General features: G+C 44.8%; 1 protein-coding gene across 8 annotated transcripts in view; it reads right to left on the bottom strand.

Annotated features, from left to right (window-relative positions):
* The window catches only part of DENND2B (DENN domain containing 2B), a 169938-nt gene that overhangs the window by 68913 nt on the left and 87334 nt on the right, over nt 1-13691 (bottom strand). The window lies entirely within an intron of this gene.

The raw sequence follows: 13691 nt of genomic DNA, 5'->3' as shown, positions 1-13691 counted from the left end.
GTCAGGAGGCCAGAAGGGGGAGCTCTCACAACTGCAGGCCCAACAGGAAATCCCCACTACTTAAGCTATTTTACTATCCCAGCAGGAGGAAAAAAGGTTTTTCTCCTTCCCCAGCAACAGCCCAGCCAGTGAGAGACTGTCACAATTCAGCCAATAAAAAGCCACTATACTTTGAATGCCCAGTTTACTTCAATGGACTTTTTGTTTATAATAGCCCTGCTGAACTTCATCTTTTTCTCAAAAGAGCATCCAGGTGCCTGGGTGGCTCAGTTGGTTAAGCCTCCAACTCTTGATTTCAGTTCAAGTCATGACCTGAGGGTTGTGAGATGGAGCCAGGCATGGAGACTGCTTAAGATTGTCTCTCCCTTGACCTCAGGGTTTTGAGATGGAGCCAGGAGTGGAGACTGCTTAGGATTCTTTCTCTCTCTCCTTCTGCCCTTCCCCTACTCAGAGTGCAGGCATGCTCTCTCTCTCTCAGAAAAAAAAAAAAAAAAAATGTTCCTCTCCTTTTTCCTTTGGAGTTGTCTACGGTTTTACCATAGCTTGCTTGTCTTGAATTGCAATTCTCTGCTATTCCTGGAAAAAAAACATTTTGCTGATAAAATGAGTTTTAAGGTTGACAATTCACAATCTACAAACTACTATACTTCACCGGACTTTCAGGAGTGTCAGATATGGTTAAATCCAAAAACATTAAAGACTCACAAATGCCAAGCGTCCTGGGACTCAAATGTGACATTTTCTAATGTGGTTTGTAAATTGGTGCTGGAGACAGTTCCTAAAGAGGAATTAAATCTACCTTCAGGCAGTCACATTAATTTATTCCTAAGTGCAGATACAAAGAGTAAGCTATGGCCCAGCATGTATTCTCTCCCCTTTCCCTAAGTCCCTAGGCTCCTTGTGGGAGGCACAGGGAATACACTGCCTGCGTCCTTGTGGGGCAGCCAGTGTGCTCACCAAGCAGCTCTCACATACTAACAGCCACCCAAGTCACATCTGACTCATGCCATTGCTCTCTGTAATGAGGTATGACATGTATCTAATCTCTTGTGTATTTTCATATGTGTAGCCTACAATTATGCATTTTTGAGGGATGTAGCTGACTAGTGGTTCTGTTCAGTGACCTATAATTATTCACACAGGCATCATGGCCCAACCAGGCTGCTATTAGGCTGGAGGCACTCTGAGCTCAGACCTCATGGAGGAAGCTGCTTGGCTCTAAGGATGTCAAGAGAAAAATGGTTAGCAACCGGCTTTGGAGGGGCCACACTGCTCTTCCCTGGCTGCACATGGAGACATTTCTACTCCATTCCCTTCACCCTTCTTCCTTATCTACTGCCTGGTTCAGCATAGCTCACTCTTAAGCCTAAGTATTGGCACACTGGTGGGCCCAATTGTCCACAAAAATGGACCATTTTCTTGGACACAGTCTCCATTATCAAGGCAATAGCAATGTAAATCAATTTCTAAAACTCCCCACAAATTTTTCTCCTGAGGAAAAAACCAGGTCACACCCACCAGCCCACAGAATCCTGAAGTCACAAACCTGCAGCTGGACTGTCGGAGCTGACACAGGCCTCTTCTATGATCCAGCCTCTTTACCACTGGCTGAAGTGGTCTCACTGCTCCTGAGGGCCCAACATAGTACCTCTCCCCCTGAGCAAATGTCTGCCACCCTGCTTCCGCACTACTTACCCTGACTACGAAAGGAGGGCTGGTTAGCCCTAAGAATCTGTTTCTGGTGACTATTCATATACACATTTGGCTGCAATAAAAACTGGTTTCTGGATTCATTAATGACAGCTCAATCCTGATTTTAAATATAATCAGAGATACTGCCACCAGCCAGCCCAGGGCAGCTGTGAAGCACAAGTGCAGCCCCACACTCAGAACGGCACACACGTTAAGTGTGAGCCCAATATCTACACCACAATTACCGTGCAGGTCTTCCTTTTTCCCCAGTCCTGGCTCCAAAGGACTGTAGAGGGCTTTATACTTTTCAAAAACCACTTTCACATGTTATCTCAGTGGAGCCTACCAAACAAGTCTCAGAGGTTAAATGCAGTAGGTAATTTTTCCATTTTTACTTAATAATCCCTACACCCAATGTGGGACTTAAACCCAGACACCATGATCAAGAGTTGCATGCTCTACAGGCTAAGCCAGCAGGCACCAGTATTTTCTCCATTTTACAAAGGAGACGGAGGCTCAGGGAGGCAGTCTTGCCCCAAGGTCACACAGCTAGTAAGTGCAGAAGCAGGTCTAGAACTACTTTGTAGCTGTGTGACCTTAGTTCTTCATAGGTCAACAATCAATACTACAGCTGCCTCATGGGGCTTATTGTAAGGATAAACGGACTCATGTATGAAAAGTGCCCGGAAGGGTGTTTGGTCCACAGTAAGGATTAAGTTGCCATTACATTATGTTATTATTATTGTTGTTGTTAATAAATATTATGAGTATTATCCCCACCACCACTAGAATCCCCATTTCCAAATCTAGAGCTCTTTCCTCTCTATCCTGCTGTAGCTTTGCACAGATCGCTTGGAAGTAGCGTCATCTAACCTGGAGTGAGTCCAGACCTAATCCTTATAATCTGCCTATGGAACTTAGAACTCACTAGGCTCTCTACCTTACCAGTCCTCAAACTTCTCCATATTTTTGTGCATACACACATGCGTCACCTTTTCTGCAAACCTGACTCTCTATAGTTTCAGGGCCTCTGACATTACTTGTGCTATGTTGAGCCACCGCTCTGTGGCTCACCCTGCCCGCAGTACCCAACTTTCACTCGCATCCAAGTCCTCATTCGTTCACTTCCTTCCTTCAACAATCATTTAAGGAGCACCTACTCTTTATGAAGCACAGTACGAAGTACTGGGGGAAATACCCTTGCCCTCCAGATACACCAGATGAGAAGTACAGGAGAGCAGGACACATGAGGGGATGATGGCACAGAGGTACTAGAAAATAACTCTGTCTCAGGGCAGCACAACAGAGTTCAGAGAAGGCAAGGCTGAAATGAGTTTCAGAGAATGACTGGACTTTTCTAGGCAGACAAGGGGAGAGAAGAGTATTCTGAGCAAAGAGAACAATATTTACATAGAAATATAAATCAGAATCATAGAGAGTATGATAATCTCATACTGTCAGCATGGAAGGACTATGTGTGTGCATGCATGCGTGTGTGTGTGTGTGAGAGAGAGAGACAGAGAGAGAGAGACAGAGACAGACAGAAACAGAGATGGAGACAGAAAGAAACAGTGACAGAACAAGCTATGAGAGAGAACAACGTGGGAGGGGGGAGCCCATACTGCCTGGGGGTGGCAGGCAGCTGGGATAACAAATATCACGTCTGCCTTTCAGGGTCTGAGGGACAAACCTGACTCCCCAGGGACGCTCACAGTGTACCAATTTTCAATGCAAAATCCTTTAACAATTGTTTTCTCTCTTTCTGTCTTCTCCTCCTCCTAAAGAAGAGCTGTTTATCCCTATTCTCGTTTCTGCCCTGCTCTGAGCCCTGAGTTTTAGTGCCAATGCTTTTACACAAATCCAGTTTCACGTCCTGAGTGAAATATAATTTCATAGGAATGTAATTCTGAAATGATCTCATTGAAAAAGCACATCCAGCAAAGGCCATGAGCAAACTCTGGGCCAGCCCATTCACACCCAGAGCCAAGGAGATTGCAGACCCCTTTCCCTTAAATGGAGAATGTGCCTGGGGCCCAAAACAAAGCACACAAGCTGCCCACAACAATATCCTGCCCACAGCCAGCCTGCCTGCTTGCAGACTGAAGCCTGGGCCCAGAGAGGCGATGGCCACACAATACTGCACTGTGCACGGACAGACTCAAGAGAGCATCCAGGCAAATGGGCCTCCCCACACTGATGTTCCCTGTGTCCTTCAGGAGGGCTCTAGCTCCAGGCCAGGAAACACCAGCTCAAACTGTTAACACTCCCCCACTACAGCCCCATCAGACAGAAGAATATCCAGGAGGTAAGCTGCTAAGGACCCTCCTCCCCATAGTGACCCACCTTCCCTAACTCCAAAACCCAGCTGCTATCTATTTCTCTACTGAGAGCATCAGAAATTAGGGTATTTGACTCCGATAACAGATGTCAAGGCCAGGTCTAGCCTAGTTCAGCAGAGCTGAAACACAGTGGGACTGGGGAAGAAATAATGTACTCTGATGGGGCTTTCAAAACTCCTAGCTGAAAAATCTCCAAGTTAGGATCTTTGGGAAAAATGTCCTTACTCCAAATCTGTACTACTACCCCACTCCCCCACCCCATGAATACTCATAAAATGGACCAGAAGGGGAAGAAAAAAAAATTAACAGTTTGCAGGGTCTACAGGAACTCTCTGTACTATCTTTACAACTTTTGTGTAAATCTAAAACTATTCTAAAATAAAAAGTGTATTAAAATTAATGGCCTGTCATGGTTTCCTCTATAAGGAATAATGGAAAAGAATCGTCTTGGATATAAATCCCAACTCTGCCTCTACTAGCTAGGAATTGCCTAACCTCTTGAAACTTTGGTCTCCGGCAGCCCCGGTGGCACAGCGGTTTAGCGCCGCCTGCAGCCCAGGGCGTGATCCTGGAGACCCTGGATCGAGTCCCGCATCGGGCTCCCTGCATGGAGCCTGCTTCTCCCTCTGCCTGTGTCTCTGCCTCTCTCTCTCTCTGTGTCTCTCATGAATAAATAAATAAAATCTTAAAAAAAAAAAATAAAAGAAACTTTGGTCTCCTCCTCAATTAAACGGAGAGGACAGTTCCCACCATGAAGCATGGTTGTGCAGATGAAGTTTATAGGCATTGCTCAAAAAGAATTCACCGCTGCCAAAGCTTTCTTTCTGGGCGGGCCCTGTTTCTCAGTTCAGTCAGCCTCCACCTGGGGGTTGGGTGGGAGGCCCTGCCTCCACTCCACAGGCATACCTGTCCCTAGGAGTTACAGCCTCTTCCACATACAGTATTACACTATGAGCCCACAGTAATAGCCCAAAGGCTGATGGCTGCCCCACAGAGTGTTCCAACTAGTGAAAGCACACCACAAGGAACAAGTTCTCCTTCCGGCTTTCCTTCTTCCAGTGGGATCCAATGTCACCTTTATGAGCACAGTTACTTTCCAGAGGCTCACAGAGGTCAACCACAGAAATTCAAGGGGCTGAGCTTTAGTATAATTAGCTGTCCACGATGGTGTGTGGGCAGGAAAGAAGTTACCTCAAGTTACCACAAAAGATTCTTTACCCTCGGCAGCAACACACCTACCACCACCACCATTCCCATACCTTACCACACCTACCACCACCACCACCACCACCACCACTACCACCACCACCACCACCACCACTCCCATACCTTACCACACCTACCACTACCATCCATTACCACCACCACCACCACCACCACCACCACTCCCATACCTCCCCTGTACCTTGCTCCCCACCTTGACCCCACATGAAGCTGGGCTGCTAAACTTCAAATCTACCAAGTCAATGCACAAAGTAAGTTCCCCAAAGCCACGAGATAAGCCCTAAGGCTGGGCATGAAGTCACCCCCAAGCCCTGATTCTCAAGCCTCAGTCACACTGCCTCTTGGCTTCATGATGTGTTATCTATTTTTCCTCTAGGAAGACTGAGGAAAGTGGTAATATAAGCGGATGGGCTAGAGGCCAAGGAAAGAACCAAGAGAAGAAAGGTATGGTTCCAATGTCACATTATCTCTGAAACTCACTCACAAGGATATCAGATCCTTAAAAAAGTCTCCTAAACCGAAGGAGAAGTCCAATCTCACCCTGAAAATTTAGTGTCCAAATAAGGGAGCAGTCAGTGCTAGAACAGTAAGCCTGTTCCAACTTGGAAAAGCCCTGTGAGAGAAGCAGTTCCCAGGCTTAAGATTCCAGTGACAGGTTGTAACCCCTCGTAGCACTAATGGGCACATTCTAGTGGCTAATTTCTCTGACCTTCCAGATGGCTGGAGCGGGGACACACCCCAGCTGAGGCCAAAGGACATTAGTTCCTGGCAGGGAGTATGTAGAAACTCAGCAGCCCAGCTGAGCCAGATAAGAGCCCGAGCTCCAGCAGCTTCAAGGACATGTTTTGGGAAGCAGAGCCCAGGAAGAAGATGTCCTTGGAGCCATTTCGTATTTAACCAAATAAAAGCCAAATATAGCCAAATATTAAGAAGCTAACATGTCATCTTCTGTGCAATTTTTCTCTAGCTTATCACCTCACACTAAATAAATGTGAAGTATTACTCCTATCATTACTAGTTTCCCTTTATACTTCCATGTCCAGTCCTCTCTGCTCATAAACGACAGATGAAGCATCCTGAACATCAATTTCATCATGTCATTCCTCTGGGCTCCTTACTTGCCAATCATACCAGATTCAGAATCTTCCAGGTCCTCCAGAACCTTGTCAAATGCTACCGACCAATCATACTTGTCTCTTCTTCCTTCTTCCTCTTAAACCATCCCACATCATACCACCACACCCTCCATTCCCCTCCATGCAAAGACACACAGACCTGCACAGACACACAGACATACACACACACACACACACACACACACACACACACACAGATGCACTTCCCTCTCCAGGGGAATACCTCCTGCTGCAAACATGTCCATTTCTGCCTCCATGTGTTTGTGCTCAAACCCCTTCCAGCCTGGAGTACTTTCCTTCCTCTCTGTTTATTATCCAAATCCTATCCATGCTCCACAGCCCAGTCTAAAGGTTCCTCTCAAGCTTAGGTTGGGAAACCACTCAATCCACAAACAATGACCATGCACTTCCTCTGTGCCAGGCACTAAGCCAGACACTGAGGACACAGTAAGGAACAACATGAGTCCTACATGCTTCTAACTGGTGGGAGGGGCTTCAACATAAACCTCCATGCTCACTTCAACTGTGCAGGTAGGGAAGTCAATGACCAGACCTCACAGGCAACTTGTGATATTCGTGGGGGATGAGGTGAGGGTGAGAGATGTAGTCCAGCTGGATGAGGTCTTCATGCCTCCCCCTTGAGCCTCTCTAAGAAGCTACTCAGGCTTGGTGGTCTAGAACATAGTTTTTATTACAAGAACCATCATTCCGTCTGACTTAGAGTAGTACTGTCTCCTGCTTTGGAGTTTTATCAGCTTCAGAGGTAGGCTGAATACAACCCCAGTCAATAATAGCCCTGGTCAACTACCCCTTCTAAGCCAGGGAATGGAGAAAAAGTGACCAAGTCTCCTCAAGAGTTCCTAGACTCTATGCCACAGGAACTGCACAGATAGTGGAGGTTACATGGGAGGCATCCTCTTGAGGCCCTTTCAGGGTAATGTACAATTCTCAGACCCTAATCATAGCTCTATTCCTTTCTCTCCTATTCAAGAAAGTCTATCAGTATATAAGTCAGATTGCTGTTATTATAGGGATAATCTTGCAGATCTTCTAAATTTAAAAATGGGTAGCTCATTCACATGTACCTTGATCCTTTAGCTCCTGTAGGAACAAATGCAGTAACTCCATGAGATATATCATATCAATTCAGTCTTTTTTTCTCCCTGAACAGAAACAGAAAATGTTCTATGGATGTAATCTTAGATACCTTTTGGATCCAGGAATAAAGAAGAGAGAACACCTAACCCACCCCCAGTTACATTGCCAGCAATGGAGACTCATAGTCCTTATTACCTATTCTCATCACAATCTCTCTGGACCTCAAGAGTCAAAGTTCATCTCACATGAGACACAACTGTTAAGTTCTTACGGCACTAACCGTTCAGCATCCTGCTGGTAGGACTACCCTCCCCAGCAAGGCTGAATGGGTCTCAGTCCATTCTAAGGAAGATCACAGCTTTCAGGACATCACCCAAAACTCTAGTCACATATTTATGTGTGCAGACCTCAGGGGGCTTTGACAGGTCAAGATCAGAAAGGCCACAGCCACTGCTGATCAATGTACACCAGATATAGCACTATAAGGGACAAATGAGCAAAAAGCCTTAAAAGAAAGGCAGGACAGACAGGAAGAAGCTGCCACCAGGCTTCAGATCACCAGCATCTCACTTGGAGGGGTGTCTGCCTGAGTGAAGCTTTGCATCCAAGTGTAACAAGCACCTAGTCTTTGATGCTTGTGGTATCCAGGGAGTATCTTATCCTACTCGACTGCCCAGGCTCCCCAACTCACCCACCCTATTGCCAAAGGCTGGAAGAGGACCCAGCACACACTAAGTATCTTCAGTTCCACATTTCCAGTCCCCTTCTACCTCAGCCCCTCCTCCCGGCCCTGACAACTCAAATTTTCAGTCTCTACATATGTGTCTATGTGCCTGTGTGTCTGTGTTTTATTTACACTACCCATGTCTGTTGTTAGCAACAGAAACAAAGTACTTTCAGGCAGAAAAGGCAAGTCAGCCAACTGGCTTGCTGCTCCCTGTTCTGCTTCCAGCTCAGGGAAAAGGCTGGTGAAGGATCCTTCAAGCTCCAATCTACCACGTGTGCCTACAGCTCCTACAGATGAGGGGAACTGGCATGGTGCCAGCTTACTCCAAGCTGGCCACTGCTATGCAGGGCCTCAGCCATCAGCCTTCCTTCTTTTTCCCTGGAGGCCAGGCCCCTGAACACTTCCTGCCCTCACCTGCCTGGATGCTGAATACTATTCGAATTCAGAGCTTCAAAAGCCAGAATTCAGGAAACCCATTCTCTTCTCTCGTACACTAGGTGACTGTAAAGATAAGCAGGCAATGCCTCCCTAGACCCAAACTCTGGAGAACCAGCCCATGACTAAGTTTGACATTCATGCCCTTTCCCATCTTCAGTCTTTCTGCCACTGCCAATCTTCCAAGTTCCAGAAATCCGGCTACTCAATAACATCAATGATAATTACTGATCATTGCTTTGTTTTCAGCAGAGAAAAAAGAAAAACCATGAGATGAGATTCTTGCACTCAAGGAGCTCACAGACTAACTTAGGAAGACGAGGTAACAGTAGGAAATAATTAAAATGTGAGATACAGAGTAAAAGTACTCTACAGTACAATGGGTAGGAGTGGAGGGGCTAGAGTAAGTAACTCAAGACAGGTTTTCTGTGGGAGAGGAAATGTGAGCCAGACCTTAAAGGACAAACAGTAGTTGGACAGAATGAGACAGGAGGCTATTTGAGATGAACAGTTAGACTATGACTCAAGGTCCCAAGGCAGGAAGAATGGCAAATATCATGCCCACATGTTTTCCCATATTCAACTGAGGCTCAGCCCTGGGAGGTACAGAGGAAAAGGACTGGCCTGACTTGATGAAAATAAAACCCTCACCTCAGGGTCACCATGCTCTCCAAACCCTCTGCTCCTACCTCTGCCAAGAGCATTCTCAGTGTTTCCTTTTTCTGTACTACTTTGAAATCCTCTCCCCTACAGTGCACAGAATGTAGCCAAGCCAGTCTAACTCCCTAAACCCGAAACATCCTGCTGGAACTCTTGGTACTCGAGGCTCCTGATCCCACAATGGGACAAACTTTGTGCTTCACCCATTGTAATGTGGGTCAGGAGCTTGGTCTATTCTTGCACAGGGCCAGGTCATGCTAAGTCCAATTCTTTACTTACTAGAAGAGAAGAAGGGGTAGGAAAATTTAAGTACAGTCTCTGGTAAGCCAGGGGAATAGTCTCTCCTTCCATTCACACTTATATGTGCATTTAATTAATACAAAATGAACACCAACATGTGTAAATTAATGTGCTTAGGGCTGGCTGGGATACCAAAATGCCTCAGGCATGGGTCCATCCTCAAAGAGCTCACATTCCAGTAAGGTGGATATAATAGAAACGTAAATATAATAAATACCAGGAAGACTATTTTAAGGGCCACTGGAGAGATGAAATGCTGTGGATTTAGACAAAGAGGGATTACTTCCAACTGAAGAAGCAGGAGGGATTCATAGAGCAGGCTGCCCTTGCACTGGGCATGGAAGGTCAAATGGCAAAAAATAAAGGAGCAATCCTGGGTGTATGGAACTACACGAGCCAAGTCTTGGAGGCAGGGAAGTAGAAGACATACAAAGATGTTGAGTCTGATGGGAATTTAACTGGAAGTAGACCAGAAAAAAGTGGAAAGACAGAAATGTCAGATCTTAGAGGCCTTTGAGAACCAAATTAAGGGTCTTATCTTTTCTCTGGGAAATCATATAAATTTTTTTGAGAAAGGAATGATGGGTCAGGAACTGTGCTTCTGAAAAATGAAGCAGCCCTCAGAAATCTAGGGGCTGTAGCAATAAGATCTGATTATGGAGCCCACCAGGACAGAAGAGCACAGGAAGAAGAGAGGGAGGGGATTCAGGTAATTTAGTACATGAATGGAATTTTTGTCTTTGGGTATGGACTGAATAGGAAAATAAGTGGGCAGTCCTGAGGTTGCTAAGAGGCTCCACAAGCAGGGAAAGGCCAGAGAATCAGCTGTCTAGAGGGGACAATGAAGAGTGGGAGGTATATACATTCAGAAGACTGGGGAGAGAAGGGAATTTCAGAGCTTAGGATCCTGAAAGTGTAACAGCTCCAGGTGATGAGGCCAAAGGCATGGTCATACTACGAGATGAAACCGTAAGAGGATGGAAGATGAAGGCTTTAAGGCTAAGAAGACTGAGGGCTGAAGGGTTCACAGTATGAATTTCCAACCAGGAATCCACAATGCATCACCCCCTCCAATCCCTAGCCCCTTCCCCTTCCACTGTACTTACCTAAAGCCCTAACTCTGTATCAGTTCAACCATCAGCACTCTTTCCTCCTTCATAAGGGCAGCTACAATTTACTGGTCAGAAATCAACATGTCGGGCAGCCCCGGTGGCTCAGTGGTTTAGCGCCACCTTCAGCCAGGGGCATGATCCTGGAGACCCGGGATCGAGTCCCACATCAGGCTCCCTGCATGGAGCCTGCTTCTCCCTCTGCCTGTGTCTCTGCCTCTCTCTCTCTCTGTGTGTCTCTCATGAATAAATAAATAAATAAATCTTAAAAAAAAAAAAAAAAAAGAAAGAAATCAACATGTCTGAAAGGTCTTTTAGGGAGACATTGTGAAGTCTTTATGTATGAAATGGTATGATGCCTGGAATTTGCTTCCCAAAATCCAGTGGAGAAGAAGGAGGAAGGAGGGGTACTGGACAAGGATGGAGATAAAACAAGCTAGGCCAAATACTGGTAAGAGTTGAAGATGGATGAGGGATATATGGCTGTTTGAATCTTTGAATCTTTCTTTTTTTTTTTTTTTTTTTTTTTATCTTTGAATCTTTCTACTTTTGTGTATGTTTGACATTTTCCACAATAAAAAGTTTTAAAAAGTAAAACCACTTAAGTGAAAGATTGATGGGGAATAGTGCCAAAGGTTACCCACAGATTATCTACTGGTTATAAAATGAAAACTATAATTTTACAATGGAGAAATTTGGCTGGCCCTACCTTAAGTTGTGACCAAATTTAGCATCAATACTAGTGGGAAAACCAGACACTATGTGCCTCTGGTCTGCTGCATCATTTATAAAGGGGTTTCCTCCCCAAAAAAAGGCTTACCCTAAATCTAATCAAGCCTCTAGATCTAATCTGCAGTTCACAGAAAATACAGAGGAGAGGGGAATAACCTACATGATACCCCAAAGAAACAATCAGACAAATCCAGAGTGCCAAGTGAATTCATGTTAAAAAAATTTGAGAAAAAGGAAAAAAATCTTTTTAAATTTTGAAGAAAAAGGAATGCCTAAAACAGAACTCATCATTTCCACTCCACCTCTAATAACAACTTCCCCCCACCTCATAATTTTTCCACAGACTTTCTCCACTTTTTCCCAGCTCTACAAGTCACCTCTGACTTTTCCTTCTCCTTCTCACTCCAGGTCAGACTGTCACCAAGCCCTGAAAATGCTGCCTCCTTAATGCCTCGGATTCAACTCCTCCATTCCCCTGCCACTTGTTCACCCCAATTTTATTATCAATTGCTTGACTTACAGCCATCATCTCCTAAGAAACCACCACCTTGCTCCTACTTGCATTTCTCCAAGTCTACTTTCTACACTTCAGCCAAAGCCATCCTGCTACAATGTAAATTTCTCCGGATGACTCCAAGGCTCACATTCTTTCAGCAGCTCCACAGCCCAAGGCCCACGGGGATGCTTCCCAGAATGTGGTGTAAAAAACTGCAAGGCAGGCAATTACAAAGTGATCAAGTATTTGATCTGGTAGTTCTTTCAAACCTTCTCACTCAATTCAGAAAAAAAGTCTCCACTTGCTGCTTCTCTAGCTCTAACAGTTGATCTCTTAAGAGAGACTTTCATAGGTAGCAGTGCCAGGCTAAAAGTTTGTGTTCTCACTGTATTTACTTTAAAAGTTATCTTGTAAAAAAAAATAATAATAATTAATTAATTAAATTAAATTAAAAATAAATAAATAAAAGTTATCTTGTGTGTATGACAAGTAATACTGGTTTTCCACTTTAAGAAAGTAAGATAACATTTCCTTTTAAAATCAATTTAAGTGTGAACGTGGGCTGAATTAAACATTATGTAAATACCAGCTTAGGTATTAAGAGGCCATGGTAATACTGTGAAGAAGGTAAGTAACACATTAAGTTTGGCAAAGACTGCCCTATGGCATAAAATTCAAGTTCCTTTGTATGACTGTGGTGATTTCAAAACAAGTTTGTGGACTGTTTGATATTCCCCTCTTTGAACCAGAAGAGCCCCTGTAACTACCTCAAGGAACAGAATGCAACTTATGTGAGGGTGCTTAACTTCCAAGGCCAGGTAAGATAAAGGCCACGCAATCTCCACCATCCTCTCGAGGGGCACTGGCTTTCAAGTCCTGAGCTACCCAATAAGAAGTCTCTGAGACCACCATGCTAGGGTGACCACAAGGAGTAATAATGGAGGATTGGGAGGAAGATGGAGTGAGAGCAGTAGAGCAGAGGAACCCCAATGGCTTGAATTGTCCCAGCTCAGGCAGGGAGCGAGTCTTCTGATGATTCTAGAGCCAACCACTATCTGACTAAAATGACGTAAGAAGACCCCAAGCAAGACCCCCAAAACCATGAGACATAATAATAATAAAATTGTTGTTTAAACAACTATGTTTGGGGTAATCCAACCCTTGAAGGCCTAGTTCCTGAGACCTGTCTCTACAATATCATCTTGACACTTCTCATCCTGCCCTACTATGCAGAGCCAAAATGACCAACTGGTAGTTATGTGCACATAACTTTGCACATATTGCTTCACTTCTATCTTTGCATATACTGATCCCTCTACCTGGAATGCCCTTCCTTTGGTTTGGCCACTGAAAAAATAATTCTTCATGGTGGTCAAACTTAAACACACACACACACACACACACACACACACACATATATACACACACACAATCTATTTATCCTTCAAAATGTGAATCAGCATTATTTCCTGTGAAACCTTGCCCTCATCTTCCTCACTCTCTCCCCACCACTGACAAAACAAACCCTTTCCTCCTGCTGCCACTTATATGGTGGCATAAGTCACACTACCATGTCTTTTTATGTGTCTTATCCACTGAATGACTAAGTTCCTTAAAGATAGAGATTGAATGTATATATGCAGCCAGTCCTACAGGAGCCTAATGAATGTCTGCTGGTCTGAAGTCGTTTCTCCTGCTTCCTTATTTAGCCTATTCCCACTACAAACATTTCCGTCTAAGCTC

The sequence above is a fragment of the Canis aureus genome, chromosome 23, assembly GCF_053574225.1.
Source record: "Canis aureus isolate CA01 chromosome 23, VMU_Caureus_v.1.0, whole genome shotgun sequence".
Taxonomy (NCBI): Eukaryota; Metazoa; Chordata; class Mammalia; order Carnivora; family Canidae; genus Canis; species Canis aureus.
The sequence above is the reverse complement of the archived record's forward strand: the minus strand, read 5'-3'. Positions and strand labels throughout refer to the sequence as shown.